Raw genomic sequence first — 18,891 nt, forward strand, 5'->3', positions numbered from 1 at the left:
ACCAGCACCTGGCCCATGGGCTGACACCAATGGTCTGTCTCCAGCTGCCAGTGCAGAGCCCCTCACTCACCTCACTCTACCCCAGTTCGTCCAGCAGATGACACTGGGAACAAATCCCATTCCAAACCCAGTGACTGGGTCAGGACCCCATCTACTGCAGTCTTTAGCACTGAGACTTTGCTGCCTCCACTTGATGACAGGGAGCTCACACCTTGAATATCCTAATTCTTCATATTTTTCTTGTTTCCCCCTTCTTATCAATTACAAAGTCCAGTTGATCACCTCCAGAGCTGTACCTGGAGTCTTTTGATGGCACCTCAACTTGTAACTGCAAGCCAATCTCTCTTTGGCTTAACCTCTATTATCCCTCATCTATTTGGGATGTTTTTATCAAAAAGTTTTTTCTTTTTTCTTCCCCCTTTAATGTCCCCTTTGCAGTGAAAAGACCTTTCCTTGGATAAGCTTAATGAAGCATCTTCCTCTGAGCTTCTGAACCATACCACTTCATACCATGAGCTTCATATCATTATTTTTAAAAAGTGACTGGAAATATATAGATTATCAAAATTACATATCAAATATCATGTATGGAGTTTGCTTTTTTATTTGGTAATGGAAAAAAAACAATATGTAAAGAAGCATGTCAACTCTTGTAATAAATTCCTTCCATGTATTGGAGAAATCCTCTGAGAAATCATCCAAAAAGGGGAGGAAAAGATGGAACTTGCATATTTTTTAAATATTACTGACTGTTAAGCCCTGTCCCTTTATCACAAATGAGCTTCACAAGAGAAAACACTGTTCACAATTTCCTTTTTCTTTGTGCTGTAAAGCATATGGAAAGAAAGGAGTTAACAGCTCGAATAGTTATATGCATAAAAGGTATGTGAGACTCTTGCTTCCACAAATGTCATCTGAAATGGAAAGAAAATGACACACAACTTCAGTAACATGCTAAGGGTGAAATATCTTTTATTAAGCTGTCTACAGAATGAAGCATCAGTGAAATGTTTGACAGGGAATAATATGTGCTAAGCAATGTTGTCTGACTGATTTTTAAGACAAAATGAAAATCCTTTTTTCCAGAGAAAGCTGATGGGAAAATGTTCTCATAAACAAAGATCAGGCCGTGACATTTTATTTGTCCTCTTTTTTCTCCTTCACTTCTTTCCATACAGTACAATCATCTTTCTAGAGAAGAATTTTTGAGATTCAGCTTTCCTCTAACTCAAAATAAATTCTTGCAAAGTGATATATACTGGCAGGACATCTACAGTAAGAGTAGTACAAAGACAGCTACTTAAGAGAAAGGAGAACATAATTAGACCATGAGATAATAAAATGGAACTAGTTTGTGAAGATGTCTAAAATTGCACCTCACATTAAAAAATATCTTTCTTCTGATAGTGCATCTACTTTTAGCCTCTTTTCTAAAAAGCACATTTTTCAATGCTCAGAAGTTGTGATGATGCTTTAATTAAGTTATAGTCATATAGAGTTATGGTTAAGTTATAGTTAAGTTTAGAATTTGTCATGGTGTAAGGACTTCACTACCATCTTCTTTTAATAATTTTTGTCCCTCATTCAATACTGGTTCATTTTCTATTTTTAATCTCTTGGGGTTTTTGGTCTGAAGCCCTCCTGTCAATTATGAAGTTCAGTAGGAGTAGTAAACTTTCTGGAAAATTTTCAAGGACTACTGCATCCTAGATTTGATATTTCTTTACAATACCGAAGTGTGATTTTTGGAGATATGACTTCTGAGTGAACCAGCTTGTGTTAGGATATGCTTGGAGATTTGCTCCACAACAACATCCATGCAGCTGGATGGGCAGTATGAGCAAAGGGACATGAAAAGGTCAGACTACATAAAAGTCTGAAACGATGCAGTGGGTATTGTGCCTTAGATAAAACACTATATAGATGCAGCTGCACTGACCCTGTTTTTCTGCCCCCTGATTATGCAGCCATACCCACAACTAATATATGAAGTTTTCCTTTTTTCTACTTTAGCTTCCCACCTTGATGTTATATTGAAGGTAGGTGTCTCTAAAATCAATATTCAGCCATAGTGAATGATTGCATGAAGATCAGTAGCTGTGAGCACTAAGCCCTGATACAGTCAAAGCAATTTTAGCAGGATTCCATTTAAAAATTAAATCCATTTACTTATTTCAAACTTACTGTTATGTAGTCCATAGGCAATTTTATTTATGCATTCCCACAGGGTTGTTATCCCAAAGACACTGCATGGTAACACAAACTATGTGAAAACAAATGCTGATGAAAGTCAAGAGAAAATCAAGATAAATTACCTGTGACCCACTCGTATTTCTGATTCTTATTAGACATAGCACAAAAAACTCACCAACACTCCAGATGCAAGTATGGCATTACTCAGGGTTTTTGCTATACAAGAAAGAATCTATTCTCAAATTGCAAAACCACCGGAAATATATTTATTTTGTTGTTCACATCAGTATGTTTTACTCTTTCATAAATTTTTAAATTTCACTTTTTGTAATAAATTTAGTATTTTGAATATCAAGAAAAGTTTCATGTATGTTCTTTAGTGTCTAAAGCTACTTCCAGTGTCAATAATGTGTTATAGAAATACTGGTAAAGAGATGGAGATAAGTGGGTGGCAGATAGGAGAAATAAATACAAGTCATTCATGCTTTTGAGATTCCTCAAGAGTCTGTTCCATGGGCCTCCTATTCCTATTTCTCCATTCTCACCAGGACAACAAAGTGGTTCAGATATTAATAGGAGCTGTGGGTAGGTATGTGCCAAAAAAATTGTGAATAATGCAAGTAGAAAGATGTTGTCATTCTCAAGCTTTCACTGTTCATTGGGTTTTTTTTCCCCCCACCTGTTTTCTCACATAGTGAAATCCTTAGATGAGTGAAATTAAATATAAAAGTATAAGATGTGCTAAATGAGGCTTTTGGTGGCTAATATTTTTTCACCTAATCTATTCTTCTAGAATGCAAGTATCTAATCTAAACTATACATTCTGAAGTTACTGGAAGAACATCAGAAGAAAGCTTTCATTAGCTAATTTAAATTATACTGTCCATTTTAATCTGGGAAGAGTAAATTCATGACTTTAGTTTGTGTTAATGAGATCAACACTACTCAAGTAGTGTCTGGGCATGTATTTTCTTTACAGTGAAAACCACAAAAAGTACAACATCTAAGCATAGTACAATCACACACAATAGCTTTATTGATTGCCCTGTTTTGTCTAGATTTTTAATGGGAATGACAGTCATAGACATACAATAATAGCAATCAAAATATTTTTTATGTCATATACAAAAAATCAGGGCAATTCGACTTGCAATTTTGTGGTTTTGTTGTTTGTTTTATTAATTTTGTCTTCTTTTCATTTTTATCAGTTATCTGCTTTTCAATATCCACTGGCAGTTTACGTGTTTATGTGTTTTGTGTTTATTATTGTCATTTTAACATGTGCAAGGACACAAAAAATACAAAAAAACTTTCAAGCACAAATTATATTGCATTTTTTTAAGAACGAACACAGAATTTAAATAGTTATTTTAATAGAGTTTTTCTGTATTTTGATAAAGTGCAGGTGTAGTTACAACCTTTAAAGCTCTGTTCCATCTTCAAAAACATAGTACCTTGCTATCATACATTAAAGAAATATAGAGCATAACAGTAATAGTAGGAGTCATGTTATTTGTATGCGTGCCAATGATCAATACAATATTGATGTTCAAGGTGTCTTTTGTTCAAATTTTCCAGGAGCTTGTTCTACTGATTAAAATTAAATACAAGGAAGCCAAATCTGAACCTTTCCTGTTTTCTAGAATTTATCAAGTTGGAAGATGTAAAGACAAGTGAGCAGTTCATAACAGACTGCAATATTGCTACAATATTACTAGAAATTAAATACTCTGTCATTACTGTAACATGAAAGGAATTCTGAGATTCATGCATAGTGTCTGGGATTTTTTCTCAAACCCTATATCTACTAATCCCTCTACTCCATATTTTGTTCATCCAATAAGACATTTTAATTTTTTTCTAACATTTTTATAAAAACTTCAAAGATATTTTCACCATTAGTGCACCTATTTGTCTGTTCTCTCAAATTACTTAGTCACTTATTCACAAGACCAGACTGGAAAAGAGAGGGGAAAAAATATTTTAAAAAGTCTGGAAAAGGACCTGAGAAGGAAAGGCTTGTAACCAAATATACATGAAATTCTCCACATTATGTTTATATCTATTCTATGATATTAAATTAATGAAGTTCAGGGTGAACAGTACTTTTCATTCTTATGCTTAATGCTGAAAAGTAGAATTCTAAGTAGAATTTTATTGAGATGGAAAATAAACATTGAACCTGCAGATTACTCAAACTTTTTGTATTGGAAAGATGCCTTTCCTGCTGTCTGTCCATCTGATTTACCAGCTGTGCAGTTACATTCATGGTCTATGAGCCTTAGTGCAGCAATTCCAGGAGGGCAGAAAAGTTCTTGTGATTTTAGATTGTGTCAGGTCAGGACAGCCCACTGCTCACTTATGTGTGTGCAACCATCCTTCCCACTCTGTCATCTTTCCAGTTGTCATCTCTGCTTGTATTCCAAGAAATTCCAATGATATTCTTTCAAAATAGAACCACTAATAGAACATAAGTTCACACAATAAGAAATGGGGTTTGGTTTAGGGGTTTGTTTGCTTCTTTTAGCTCATTGCTTGGAGACAGAAAGGGGCATGTTTTCATCTGTAATATATTTATGTTCAGCATCAGTCTTTCATGTTTATTCTTTTGGCCATCCTTTTGAAGTCAGTCTGTTGGGGATTCTTTAGTTAGGTACTTTGTTTTAATATTAGCATCCTGAAAATAACATGAAGACCAAAATGAGGCAGTATTTCTCCAAGAGCAAGTAAACAGGAACAATTGCATTCTATCCACATTCACAATAAAGAAGGAAAACAGTATTTTTACCAGGACAATATAGAAAAAGGGAAAGGTGACTTCTTTGATGCAATAGCTGATAGAAAGTAGGCCAGAAGAAGACAGTAAAAGATATTGCTTGATTAAAAATAAAATTAAGGGAAACCTAGCTAAAATGTCAATGTACTTGGACTATATATGGGCATTTAGCCAAGGACTTGAAGGATGTTATCAAAGGAGAAAAATATAGCTCCAAATCACAATTAATTTTTGTTCCCAAATTATGTGGGCAGAAAAATACCAATCAAGTTAAAAAACAAGCAATTTTCTCATGGCACCCTACATTCAGTGTAGTATGTTTCCACCTGAGGCCATAAAAGAAACACCAGTGTCCAATATGAGGAACAAAGAAAGGGAAAACTTTGTCTCTGATCTGTTCATCTTGCTGACAACATGAAAAGTAATTACAGTAACACTGTGTAACCTGTGCAGAGGGCTGTGTGCAAGCATTTCAAATAAATGTAAGAAAGAGGGTGCAGAAATTCAATTTACATAGCATATACATTGTTACATAATGTAACATCATTCCATCAGAGATTATAACTGAGAAACTTTAGAAAGATGGCTCTGTAACTGTATTTACACATGCAGTAGTAGATGTCCTCTTTCCAGGCGTAGATACCACTGCTACCTCATCCCCTGATTATGGAAAAGAACATCATCAAAAGCACATCAGCTTTTATTAATATACTTTATCCCTAATTCACAATTGTATTTACTGAATTCGTAAACAAGTAGGATGAATAAGTCAAGGCAGAACATTGCCAAAAGTGTTTTTGCTACGTTATTCAATTAGCACTTTTACTTCATCCAGAACTCTTCACAACTCTGTGTTTTGCTTTTTGGAAATATTTCACTTCCTCTCGTGTTGTTGGAAAACCTTTTTTTTTCTTTTCCCCTCCTGTGTTGGGTACCATTCTGGACTCTCACCCAGGATATATAAACAAAACATTGGTTGAGAGCATGACAGACTCCACATAACATCAACAGTGTCACAGTTTAACCCCAGCTTGCAGCTTAGCACACAGCTGTTTGCTCACTTTCCCCTGATTGGATGGGAGACAGGATCAGAAGGGTAAAAAGGAAAGGACTCATGGCTTGAGATAAAGACAGTTTAACAGGTAAAGCAGAAGCTGTGCATGAAAGCAAAGCAACACAAGGGATTCATTCACCACTTCCCATGGGCAGGCAGGTGTTCAGCCACCCCCAGGAAAGCAGAGCTCCATCACAGGTAACAGTGACTGGAGCAGACAAACACCATCCCTCCAAACATTCTCCTCTCCCTTCTCCTTCCCTTGGCTCTATGTGCTGAGCACAGCACCACATGGTCTGGGACATCCCTGTGGGCAGCTGGGGTCAGCTGTCCTGGCTGTGTCCCTCAGATCTCCTTGGGCACCCCCAGCCTCCTCACTGGTGGGGAGGGGTGAGAGGTGGAAAGGCCTTGACTCTGGGTGAGCTCTGCTCAGCAGCAGCTGAAACACCCCTGTGTTATCAGCACTGTTTCTGTCACAAATCCTGAACACAGCTCCATACCAGCTACTGTGAAGAAAATTACCTCATAGAAGTGATTTTATATGGCTACACAGAGATTGGCATATTTCTAGAATTACTGTCCAGAGGCTTTCCTAGCTGTGATAGGATATCAGTATTTTGTTTCAAATCTCAAATACTGTCAGCAAGAACATAGTAAAAAAGGGGCTAAATCCTCAGCCTGTGTAAACTGGAATAGTACCACAGAAATCCATTACAATTTTACTGTCTTTGATAAGCAGATAGTGCAAACATTAACTAACACACTTTATTCTGGACAAAAATTGTGAAATAAACAACAAAATTAATTTTGGACCATGATAATTAGAAAACAAAAGAAACAAAAATCAGGTGATATTAAGTAATGTAAATAATTCTATTCCATGTACAAGAGATTTTTTTAATGAAAGCAAAATATGCAAATAATAAACAATACAAAGGAAAAAATTCAAACACAAAATCACCTTAATACAAGAAAATACATGCCAAAAATCCTGATTTGCAGCTTGTACACTATATTTGTGAAGTAAGGTCCAAGTTAATAAAAAGAATATCACAGTTCTGAGGAAAACTTTCAGGTCTTACACTTCCTCAGTGTATCTGAATAAAATATCTACTGTTGGGAGAATTCTCTTTCTAGCAATGTTACTTACCCTAGAAGGACCTCTGCAGGTCCCAGGGCTGATATCTCCACTGAAGGCTCCCTATTTCTGTTGAGTGTTTAGTTCTGAGAGAGATAATTCCTTTAGGAATTCATCTTGCCTCAGAGATTGTATCCCTAAGGAAACGAAGACAATTTGAAATAATTTTTTGTTCCAAGAAAAACTCCACCATAAAATCAAAATGATCCTTTTATGCTCAAATTAGAAGTTAAAGAAACAGAGATTTAAAATAAATAAATAATTATACACCTTATAGCTGCACGTACTCTCATTTGAATTGAAGGTAATCAAGTTATTTCTTGACCAAAGCCATTCTTTAACTATTTCTCCATAAAGAGGGTCATTACTTACCTGCCCTTCTCTCAAATTCTGCCATGGCAAAATACTCTCTTAGCAGCTTTCTGCTACTTGCTCACCTGAGAAATGATTCTGCGCATTCCATTCAATATGCACTGCTGTCTTCGGCACAGCCCGGGCTGCTGGGCAGGCTCAGCTAGAACCAACATCTACCTGGGAACAGGGAATCACTCACTGGATAGAATTGAAACCGACTCAGTACTTGACTGAATGGCAAAGAAACCATTTACCTACAATGAGCAAAGTTCTCTTTTCTTACTAAGAAGAGAGTATCTGTTTTCTGGAATGACTGAAATGATATTTTATACACTGAAATTCATATCATATGCAAGCACAACACTGTATGTCCCTTCATACAAAGATAGCAGCAATGAAAATTGGGTAGAACTAACCTTCAGTAGAAACTAGGTGTTACAACAGTTTGGAGTAAGAGTATTCCAAGTCCCAGCTGCTTCCCTCCTAGTTTCATGTATAGCATTAGAATATTTCACTATGCTTAGTGCCTTCCACCTTGCTATTTTGAATTCCAAGGCGTGCTGCCTTCTGATGTCCCAAGGAGAGGGAAGAGGAAAAAAAAAAAGAAATTAACAAGCAAACAAAACCCCTACAAAAACAAGCAAAGTATAGTGAGATAGCTGGAAGAGGAGGAGTCAAAGGCTCAGGAGCCTACTGTTCCTGACTACATTACATAGATATTAATGTAGGTGGCATAAATGACCTCTTGAGCAGAACCTACCTCCTGTGCCAGCTCTACAAACAAAAATTTATCATGCAAAAGGTGGTTACCACCCTTCACTGATGTCCTCACCCACAAGAGTTAGTTTAGCATCAAAGTCAGAGAATAAACTGTAGGTTGTGAAACCGTCTCACATAGGCTTTAGGTAAGAAGGGAAGTGACTGTAGGGATAAAAAAGGCAAGATTTGAGATAATCCCATTTGTGAGTTTGGCTCAGATATCCTCCTGCCTCTATTTTCCTAAAACATGGATATCATCTCCTTCATCACTCTATAGAGAACTCTCTTAAAGAAAATGACTACTTCTATTCAGAGACTCTGTGTTAAATGCTTCTTTTTTTGTTTATTTTGATAATTGTCTTAGAAGGCCAATGTCAGATTAATCTGAATCACTCCTGGGATAAATGTACATTGCATGTTAATCCTATGCCACTTTGACTATGTGGTGAAACTTTCTTCAAGTGTGAAACTTGCATCCACTGCACCATAGCTCCATAAAATATTCTCTGGAGGAGAAGCCCAGCTGGTCTTACTGAGTTCCCAAAAAGACATTATCCCCTGCAATGAAACAATGATGTAACCAAGAGAGCTGTTTACCATTCAGTGTAAAAACATGAATAAACAGCCTCCAGTCCCTCCTTCATGTTGCCCAAAATGTGTGTTTTGTGACACTTGCAATTAAACTGTCTCCAGTGTACCTTTTAGAGTAGGAAAATATCATAGAAATGACACATCATGTCACAATATCATTATACCTAAAAGCTGCAGAGAAAGGACAGTCTTTTTCTAACACAGATACAGGAACAGTAATTATCAAGTCAAGTCTTTTATTAGCTATCCAGGGCTTCTTCACTGTAATTATTGTATCTTTTCTTTTTGAAGACCATGATAATGTAGCCCTCTGGCAGTCAGCTCATTAAACTTGTGCCTATTATTTCTCAGAATACAGTGTTTCAATGCACTAATTTTGTTATTTATATGAAAGAAAATTATATATATGACAATGTGGAATAAGAAATAGAAGTTAAGAATTCCTGAGTCCCTCACTTTTTATTCCAAAAGCAATATTTTTTTACAGTACAAGCAATAAACAATTTCCAAAATGCATTGTGTTTTTCCCCAGCAGCATCTAAGAGTTGTGCTGTGGTTTTTGTCACAGATCTGCATATATGTGTATTGCTATCCAAATAACACAAACCAAACTAAATCAAACAAACAAGCAAAATCCCAAGACAAAACGTCAACTAAACCCAAACGAAAACAAACAAACAAAAACCCCTGAACCTAAAACTACAAAAGGATAATTGCAATTCTGTAGTTTCATATGTTCCATGTGAGCCTAACACAGCAAGGCAGTGAATTTTCAGGAATTGACAGCGCATCATGAAAAAGAACTGAGTCCCTAATAACTTTTAAAGATCTTCATCTGCTATGCAAGAAGCAGTCTGAAAGTGCAATCCAGGTCTCTGAAATAAGGCTCCTGATGGGAGGATAATTGCTGAATAAGTTTCAAAGTGATATTTTTCTGTAAACTATACTGTATTGCTTACAGCCCTTTCCCATTCTCCAGAAGAAGGAGGTCTTGACAGAAACACCAAGGAAGCAAACGAGATTTCTAAAACTAACCCCACTCCTACTTAATTGATTAATTTCTACAGGGGAGGCTTATCACAAGTGCTGATCTATATTCTCTCAGGCCTGAAACTTGTAAAATTTTGACCAGTGTAACTTAAAAACTTTATGACAGCTTTTGCATTGAGATAATTCCCACTACCTCAAATGAGGAGCACTTTGAGCAATATGTGGCATCCTTTAAGCTTTTACAGACTCCAGAAAGAAAGCAATAGATCACACTGTTCTGATCCCAGCCCCAGAAGTGGCTATTGTTGGTCCATAATGAAAAATGCCACTTTTCTCCTTTATTTGACCCAGTGCATCACTAGTTTCATTAACATCTCAATGAATCAGTCCAGATAACAGTGTAAGAATGCAAGGGTGAATGCTGAAGAGCAATATTTTTAGGACACTTTGTAGAGATAAAATGTCCCAAAGAACAACCGTTATGAGTCTGCTTGTTCCGAGGCAGAGAGCAAAGGAAAAGGAGCAATCCCATTGTGTGAATTTCTCATATTCAGTGTCACAAATATATAATGTCAAACTCTGGTTTTAGCCATATTAATAGCAAATCTTAATCACTAAATAGGGAATTGGGAGAAAGGTTTTTCCTTGCACAGAAAAACACTAAAAAACCATGCTTGTCATAGAATAATAGTAATGTTAATGTGAGTTCATCCAAATTTGAATAGATATCACATCTCAAAAAATTGAGGGAATGTTTACCACTAACTGAGCACACAGATATTTGAGAAGCAAGATTGATAGCACAGTGAATATTAGCATCAAAAAATGACAACAGCTTTACTATGTGAATCATTTTTAGAGCTACAAAGCTAAAACTGAGAAAAATACTATGTGTGGTGTTGGTCTTTTGATTTTTTTCCTCCATGTTAAGGGTGGCATACAATCAACTTCTTCAGCTGTTTAAGATGAAAATTACATTTCACATGTTTCTCAGATAAATGCATGCAAATTTCGCAGCTCATCCTAGACCAATAATTAATAGATATTCTAAATATTTAATTTTATTATTTACAGAACTCAGAAATAAAGCATATTGTCTCATTTCCTCCATGTTGGAATTCTTAGGTAAAAAATGAATATTGAGAAAGTGTTGGGTTTCTCCTTTTTCCTATTCTTACATCAAAGCTGTGCTTTTAGCTTCAAAAACCTTTGGAATTTTGTTATAGAAGGAAACCACATGCCTCCTAATGTGTTTTGTTGTTTTAATGTTTTAATTCAATGTTTAATTCAACTCAATGTTTTAATTCAACTTCAATAGAAAGTGAATAATATGTATTCATTTAAAAAAACACAAATAAAAATAGTTTATTCAAAATTTTATATTTATGTACATTTGAATCTGTAGGAAAAAAGAATATGAAAGAAAAAAGTGACTTTTTAAAGATGTGTGATCCATCAAAGGTTAACATTTACTGGGTGATAATATTCAAGTTGGCCACTGAGGAAACGGGCTTCTAGATAAGGACAATGCAATTCTTTGTGACTGCACAAAAGCCCTGTTCTGAAGGAAATTAATATTTTTTTTTCTTGAATTTAAATATTCATTAAATAAATATTTCAATACACTGTAAAATTATTTCAAGTTATTTGAATTTAGCACTAAGGTGTTGATAAATGGCCTTTTTAAATTTCCATTATAAACCCCCATTTTTTGTTTCCTTCATTCTTTTGAACAAATTATTAAATTTATTATGATTTAAAACATGTTAAAACCTTAGCATAATATCAAATGTACCTTTAGTCCAATAACAATATTACAAGAAATCCTCTAATTTATAACCTTGTCATAAATTATAACTCCAATTATAACTTTGAAAACACCTAATAGCTAATATTTTGCTTTCATCTCATTTATATAGTAGAGCTTGAATTGAATGTGTAAATGGTCTACAATGAAATTAACATTACTCCAAGATATTAAATGCCTTGGTGAAGAAAAGCTGAAATGGTAAAAAGTACTTGCTTGTGGGACCCATTCTGGCAGCGGGCAGAACTGCATGGACAGCATTGAGATTTGTATGACAGCCTTGTCTCTCAGTTACCTTTTAAGGCTTAGAAAGACTCTTATTAAGTGATTAAACCAAGCCCATGGATGTCTTAATATTATTCCTATAATGGATGCAAATATTCTGTAGCCTGCATTAATGCAGAGGAGAAAGAGGTAGGAGAAGAAAGGAGATCCCATCAGAGAAATTGCCAGAGAATTGTGAAACATGTACAGAACAAGTAAGGGAGATAGGCTGATCAAGTTTACATACAAATTGCAGGAGCTATTGCACAAACAATGCGTAGCTTCCCCACTGTGCTCCAAAATCTCAGTCCAGGCTCACTTTCTTCTGATAGAATGGAAATGGAATTTTGAAGCCCGCATGACAGTAAAAGTATTTCTATTTTCTAAAAATCTTTTCCTTTGATCCTTTGTTATACAAGTTTAGAAGATTCTTCATTTTTTTTATACTCCTTTAAAAACTTCTCCCTCCTTCTTTTGAAATGTCTCATTTTGAAAGTTCCATGATTTTCAGAATACTTTTAGTATACTATGTATATGTTTGTGTGTTAATATTGAGATCTTGGTAGGAAAGATGGACCCTCTTGCCCTGGCTCTAGTTTTCCTTACCACTTTCAAGATTATGAAGCTCAAAAGATGTGCTGCTAAAACAGCATCTGATAGTTTTCCTACCTGGCCAACATCAGGTCAAATCCTGCTACTCAAAATCAACCTGGCTGGAACTTTTAACCATCAGAGGTTCATTCAGTGGGCTTCTAATGGAGATGATTTTTATGCTGGTCCTGGGATCCCAGCCTGTGTATGGAAAATACAGAACTCATACAAAATTCAGGAATGTGTTCCCAAATGTTCCAGTACACAAGGAATTAAATAATGCATTTATTTTTTGTAAATACCTTCATGCTCATATACACATATCAATAATAAAAGCAAGAAAAATGATAATTGTGGATTACTGTGGTTTTCAATATTATTAGTAGCTTGAGCAACATGAGAAACTAAGCATATTGGTAGTTTCAATTTTAGTGATGTCTTTACAGTTAGAGAAAAAGTCTGATCAATATCTGAAGATAAATATCAAAACACACCAAGAGTAAAAGTAATCTTGCTGAAAGCAGTGTGCTGGACCTGTATAACCTTTTGTTCTGCATCTGTTTCTGATATTGATAACTCTTTATGTATGAAGTCTGAGTATATATTTTTTGATGACTTCAAAACAACAACAACAAAAAATCTAAGACAATCCAATATTTCCAGAGAAACTATGTGTGTGGGAATTACAGATAGTAAAGTACACAATAAGTTGTGTGTATGTAAAATTAAGGATTTTAACTTCTGTCTTTGCTATAATATTACTCATGTTTAAATATCTTGATATTTTTAAGTAATTTAGCCCTTTGCCATTCCCTTTTCACTACAGATTTGATAAAACTATTGTCATAGTTCACATTATTTTTCATGGTTTCCCTCTAATTTGTTTTTTTAGTATATGTCAATAAAACTAGAAAACTAAGTCATAAGTCTGAATTTTAGGGCACCAAATTTCATACTAGCAAATGGCTAATTTCAGCTGCCAAGCAACTTTTCAGGAGCATTATAGCAAGGAAGAAATTAAAGAAATTGGTCTGAAATAAAAATCAGCCACAATATAAATAAGGTTTAAGTAATAGTGTATTTGGCAGGAGATTTATTGATTAAAGATAAGAGCTACATCTACACAAAACATTCAAGGTCTGCAGCTCTACTGGCCATCTTGCTATTGTGTGGATTAAGTATTTTCCCCCCAAAACTGAGGCATCATCCAGAACTTAACCTGAGCTAGTGACTATTCCTCAAAAGACTAGCCTCTTCTGGGGAATAAGGGAATTTTATAGGATAAACCTACACAAGACTATGCCAGTTGGCTTCAGGATAAAAAAACCATCATAGCACCATTTAGCTTATAGGCATAAAAGAAGTCACAGAGTTACAGCGGTCTTTGGACATCATTTGCTTCTCTTCTGGTGTCACAAACCTTCCCTAGACTTGGGAGGAGAAAGTTGATTGACTAAAAATCAATCAAATGTATCTGAAACCTCTGCATATATCTTGATATTTTTCATCTACTGCTTCCTATCTGTCTCTTGTTGATGTAATCTTCTTTATATTTATTTGTCCAAAGAAATCACTCATTACTTTTTCATAATCTGCTAATTTGAAGTTCTTATCTATTTTCCTTTTTTTTCTTTTTCCTTTTCCTGTATTAATTTCACAATATACTTTATAATTTTATTGGAGGATACTAGCGGATCATTGAAGCATATACAAACACTTAAAAGACAGGCTAACATATTGGAAAATTGAAATTATCACAGTGCAAAACCCACAATGTCCTCCACATACCTGGCATTCCTTAGATAATTTTTTAAATTTTAGGGACTGAAATGTCAGTTGACTTTTGTTCACCAAGTTCTCAAGAATATTCTGCATTCCTTACATTTACATGCTTTTCTTATTTTTAGAAGGAAAAGTATCCAGCTTCAACAAGAACCCATCATTCAGAATTCCTGTCAGGATATCACTAATAGCTTTATACTACTTAAATTTCAATTAAAATATGCAGCACTTACATTAATTCCAGTAGTTCCTTTCCTATATGTAGAAATCTATGGGGTTTTGAGTAAAAATGCTAGATATGCCAATTGGATATATCTAGTTCAAGAAATAACTGAAGATTCAGAACAGAATGGCTTTGATATTTAATACACAGAAAAGATAGAATTACAGGTTTGCCAAGGAAAACAATTAACACACTGCTGGATATCTTTGAAGTAATATTTCAGAAGAAATATAACTGCTAATACTGTCTGTGACTTTCCCCCCACACGTTTTAGCTTTTTTGAGCATTTTGATTTTACAAAGTCTGGGGCCTGGAATAGGGATCCAGATGTCTTTCCCAGATACAGTGATTGTTATTCCATTATCTTCAGCAGAGATAGTCCTAATTTACATTAGAACTGGAAGTGACTGGCTAGAAGAAGAACAAAGTAAAATGAAATAACAGAACATGAACAAAATTTGGTGGAAAAAAGTCAATGCTGTAAAGATTTTAATTTCAGATTTATGTTTGAATGTAAACTTGTGATATCCCTTTTAAGGTGTTGAATAATTTTTAATTATTGCTCTCCAGATTTGTTTTTTTCACTAATTTTAAAGTTATTTAGTAAGAAGTTGCCAAGCAACTGTCTCTGACCTTAGAATCATAAATCAGCTCTTATTAGTCATAGCATTCAGTCTATTTACAGTAAATCTATAGCAAGAATTTGGCTTTTGTCCTGTAATCTATAAAAGTTTAGTAAAACCTATATAATTTTTTTTCAATATATACTACAATAGGCAAAGATTAGACTGTACCAGACTATTGGGAGCCTTGTAGAAGACCTTGGATTCAAGGAGTAAGGAATTTAAATAGGCCAGGTATAATCTATTGAATCATGTCCATTCAAGCTTGAAAATCCCCTGTGACTTATATAACCTGCATTGATAATATCTTTGGAAAGGTAAACTCTGTGCTGATGAAGGGTGTGGGATGTAGTGATTCTGACAGGTTGACAACTGCACATTTCACAGTGTTGTGCTGTGTCCAGCCTGGCCCTCAGGCTCCCTATGCTGCACAAATCCTTGGCCTCAGAACAAGATCAGGAAGCTCAGTTGAGCAGTGGGGCCCAAAACCATCACCCACTTGGAAGCTGCATTATGCTGCCTCTGTGGCCTTTTCTGTGTGACAGTGCAGCAGGAAGTTCTTATGTATAATTTTTTCAGTAAAAATTATTGATAAACTTGCTTTATTGTAAGAAAATCATGTAATAGATAAATAACCAGGAAGGAGGAACTTTGCTCCACATGCAGGTCTACCATGGGAAGGTCTGTCCAGGGCCTATCTGATGATGCATGAAAGCAGAGTTCCTTTCATCTGAAGGATGTAAAATTTACTTGTTATCTGTCTTACTCTTTGTTCTAGCTTTTTACGACAACTATTTAATTTGGCCATTTGTTGGGTTTTTCTTATTCAGATCCAGAAAGAAGTCTGTACCTCCCATTCTTGTTCAAAACAACCTCCAAATAAATTAAATCATGTATGAAAAAAAAGTTTGACCTATAGGAAGTGATCTAAACACAATATTGTATAAATGTTACTGTTACTGCTTTCTTGATAATAAGGAAAGAGAGAAATAAAGTATTAATCAACTTTATGACATATTTTTTGGTTTTTTTTTTATTTTCACTCAGGTACTCCTATACAGGGATAAATATGTCTGTGAAATTTTCCCATTCAAATATTTTCATTATGTGAGTTTTTCCTCACCTGCACTAATTTTTCTAGCGCTTCTCCTAAAATTATTTTTTCTATATATCTTTGTCTTAATTTTGCAGACAGTAATAAAAATATATGTATTAAATAAAGCAATAGCTCATTACAACAGAGCAGTACACTTCAGGAAGAAATTGAAGTGTCAGGTGGTGAAAAAAATACAATGCTAAATATGTTTTCCTGGACTGGCAAAAAAATTTATGAAAAAGCAGCTTCCTCTTCAAAATCATAAAAATATCTCCTAATTCCTTTATGTAATTACACTGTAGAAACTGTAAGAGCAAAACAGTTACATTACAAGATCAAATAGCTCTAAGAGTCATGGGAAAACAGTTTACATCCTGAGAAAGGGCAGTTTTGTCTCAAACTTAGTAAATATTTTCTCAGTTTGACAGTCAGCCAAGCTGGAGACAACTTACCTCTGTAGGACTCAAACATATAGGAAGACTCACAGTTTGAAAGCCCTGTCTCCAGTGAGATAAATTACTAACATTCAAAAAAAACCTTCAAGCCTTGATAATCAGATAAGAACTCGGCTGGCAAGGTTCAGGCCTGAGCACTTCAATAGTGGAAACAAACTGGGATAGTGATAGTCTTGCCAATGACATAGAATATCAGATAAGAAAATGGAAATCAAGTAAATCCTGACATCATGCTCCCTTAAAGATATTTGTGACATTATTGGATATTTGTCTAGAAGAAGAAAGCTCTGAATATAACGACAGAATATATTTAACAAAATAATATATATTTAAAAAAAAAAAGCTGTCCCAGCGTATACCTAATGATACAGGGAACATAGCACAGTAAAAGTATGTTGTCATTTTTTTTCCGGTGAAATGCTGACAGACTTGTGTATAGCATTTCCAGAATAAAAAAAATTAGTCTGATCTACATGGTTGCATTAGTAAGGCTTAGACCTGGAACTCAATTCTTCCTGACCTTCAGGGTTTTTCATTTACCATAGTATTTACTGCATGATATAGAAATATGGGAGTCCTTGAATAAATGGGAGACAAAGGAGCCCCTGTGGGCATTTCAGAGCTCTGAAATGTTGGCAGCGTGGAATGAATTTGTTTGACTTGTCAAGGCTTGCCTTTGTGTTATTGAATCTTCTATCTTGTTACCAAGCTTTAAATAACTAAGAAATACAGCATGTCAATGTATGAATCCAATAAAATAATTTTTCTCTGTTATTTTATTCAAACATACTGAGTTATGGCTTTTTAAACAAGAATGTTCTTTATACAATGGGTAGAGACAGAAAAACAAGTTTTCCCTGTGTAAAACATTATGCATTTATTGACAAAATTTTATCACTACAGGCTCAATATTTTACCTGTCAAAAGCACTCACAGAGAAAGAAAGAAAACTGGTTACAGGCTAGAAGTTGGTAAGTACTCTCTTTGCTGTGTCTCAAGACAAACATTTTATCATTGTAAAATTCAATGGATTCAATTTATGGATCGCCACACTTTTTCAATAAATTGCAGTTCTTGAATGTAGCTATAAAATTTCAAAATAGATGAAGGACATGTTGTTCCAAATGAAGTGCATGTAAGCACACAGTTGAACTTGCCTGAGGAAAGAGTTCTCAAATATTACCCTAGTCTTGATTTTCATAAGTTCAAAATCATGAATATACTGTTGGTTTTGCATGACTTCGCAAAATAGAGGACCATTAATACCAGTGTGGCCAGTGGCCTTTGGGTGCTTGCTGCTCAGAGACACTGCACTGCCATTGCTGTGACTGCAGCTACTCAATCACTGCTGCACCAGCAGGAAAGGGATGAAGATAAGATATCTAAGGCTAGTCTATATACCAGAAATAGGACCCAAAATTTTCAGCTGAATTGAATGTTATCTGTTTTGTTTCTATTCAACTGACGCTTCTTGCCAGGCTCTAAAGAAGCCCAAGTAAAGGAATCCTTGAACATGCACAGTTCAAATCCCAGCTCCAGTGCCACTGTGATCCACAGTGTGATCCACAATGTGATCCACAGTGGGATCCACAGTGTGATCCACAGTGGGAGCACTCTAGCAAGGTGCACAGTGGGTGCACAGAGGCTTTTGCAAACCAACCTCTCTTATGTAAGGTCACTGTTACAGGTGATGCAGCAATTTGGCCCTAGCAAAAATAGACCTGATAAACCAGAAACCAGAGCAACTGGAAAAGACTTTTACATTTTCTCCCTGGACCATCAGCAAACCACTGAAGTACAGATGCAATAGAAGAGAAAGTGGGAAATCAGTCCTTGGTAGTGGTTACAAAAATAGTAACTATTTATACATTTAATGTTTTAGCTGTCATCTTCAGGTCCCAAATTGTTTTATGTATGCTGATAAATTAAGTTTCGATATACCCTTATGAGATATTTTATTCCCATTTTGCTCTGATCATTAATGTGTGAATAAATGCACAGGGACATGAGGTGATGTGGCACTAAGGTCACTGAAGTTTTATGGGATATAGTATAAAAATTAGGCCTCATGGTTCCAGTTAGATAGCCATTAGATACTTCAGTTTCCAAGGGCATCAGTTAATATAATAATATTAATAAGCTCAGGAAGATTGCACGGCCCTGAAGCTCTGAAGATACCACAAAATAACCTTTGA

General features: G+C 35.2%; 1 long non-coding RNA gene across 1 annotated transcript in view; it reads left to right on the forward strand.

Annotated features, from left to right (window-relative positions):
• The window catches only part of LOC129046706 (uncharacterized), a 40,065-nt gene extending 22,326 nt beyond the window's left edge, over positions 1-17,739 (forward strand). Inside the window, exon 3 of the long non-coding RNA XR_008508417.1 lies at positions 17,600-17,739. This is a non-coding gene — a long non-coding RNA (uncharacterized LOC129046706). The remainder of the gene's footprint in view (positions 1-17,599) is intronic.
• The last annotated feature ends 1,152 nt before the right edge of the window (positions 17,740-18,891 follow it).

The sequence above is a fragment of the Molothrus ater genome, chromosome 5, assembly GCF_012460135.2.
Source record: "Molothrus ater isolate BHLD 08-10-18 breed brown headed cowbird chromosome 5, BPBGC_Mater_1.1, whole genome shotgun sequence".
Classification (NCBI taxonomy): Eukaryota; Metazoa; Chordata; class Aves; order Passeriformes; family Icteridae; genus Molothrus; species Molothrus ater.